Raw genomic sequence first — 1,510 nt, 5'->3', positions numbered from 1 at the left:
TAACAGTTGAGCGACCGTGCTAGAACCACGAAACTCGAGAGTGCCTAACACCTTTTCCCGGGTTAACAAAATTCCTTACCCGGATTTCTGGTTCGCGGACTGTAATACAAAGTCAATCTTTTCCTTGATTCGGGATTTGAACCAGTGACTTGGGACATCATAAATTATCCCAAGTGGCGACTCTAAAAATTTAAATAAAATAATCCCGTTTCGATTGTCCTTTAATTGGAAAAACTCCCTTATACACCCTTTACGGGGGTGTAGGTAAAAAAGGAGGTGTGACACAAGGTTTTTTGCAAAAGCGAACTTTTGACTCGCAAATTCGAGTCTGCCTTGATCTGATCCCAGTCGCAAATGCGACAATTTTCCCGCAAATGCGAACCCTGCCCCCATCGCATTTGTATGCTTCTCTTCGCATAAGCGACACTGACCTAACCCCCTTCATCTTTGCAAATGCGAGCCTAACTTTGCCTTTTCGAGGCTCGCATTTGCGATCAAGTCCTCACAAATGCAAGATCTACAGACCTGATGCACCAACTATGTTTTCTAAGTTCAATTCACTCCGTAGCATATCCGAAACTCACCCAAGCCCTCGGGGCTCTAAACAAAATAAGTACACAAGTCTAAAAACATCATACAAACTTGCTTGTATGATCAAATTGCAAAAATAACACCTAGAACTACAAATTGAGCATCAAATCAAAGGAAATTTTCAAGAAAACTCATAAACTTCTAATTTCACAACTAGACGTTCGAATCACATCAAACCAACTCCCTTTCTCACCAAATTTGACAGACAAGGCATCCATATAGTATTGGACCTATACCGGGTTCCGAAATCAAAATACAGACCTGATACCCATAAAGTCAAGCATTGGTCAAACTTTCAAAGTCATTAAGCTTTTAAACATCCAAATTTTGCCAAAACGCGATAACTCAAGCTAGGGACTTTTGAATTTGATTTCGGGCATATATCCAAGTCTCAAATCATGATACAGACCCAGTGGGGATATTGAAATACGAATCTAGGTCCGTTGCTCAAAATGTTGACCCAAGTCAACTCAAATAAATTTCAAAGCAAAAATTTCAAATTTTTTCAGTTTTTAACATAAAAGCTTTTCAGAAAAGCACCTGGATTGAGCACGCAAATTGAGGAGCATGGTGTCAATATTGGATTCTAAAACATAATATGACTTATCGGGTCATCACACCCTCATAGGTCCAATAGTGAACACCAGTTCAAACCTTTTGATACCCAATACTACCCCCTAGAATTGACCCACCAGGTCCCGGACTCATATAATCATAGCTCTCAAAATAAGACTCATGTTGAAAATGAAAAATTCACAAGGAAAGAAGAGCAAGATGACATAGCCATAAATATTAAAGGTATAAAACAATTCTTAAAGAAAATACAAGGGACGGGAAATCACATTAGCATGTCTTACAATGACTTGTGCATGTTTCCTAATATTCATGTCCCCGCAACATTTAAAACACCAAAGTTTTT

This window comes from Nicotiana sylvestris, chromosome 4 (assembly GCF_000393655.2).
Source record: "Nicotiana sylvestris chromosome 4, ASM39365v2, whole genome shotgun sequence".
Lineage (NCBI taxonomy): Eukaryota > Viridiplantae > Streptophyta > Magnoliopsida > Solanales > Solanaceae > Nicotiana > Nicotiana sylvestris.
Note: the sequence above shows the minus strand (reverse complement) of the source record.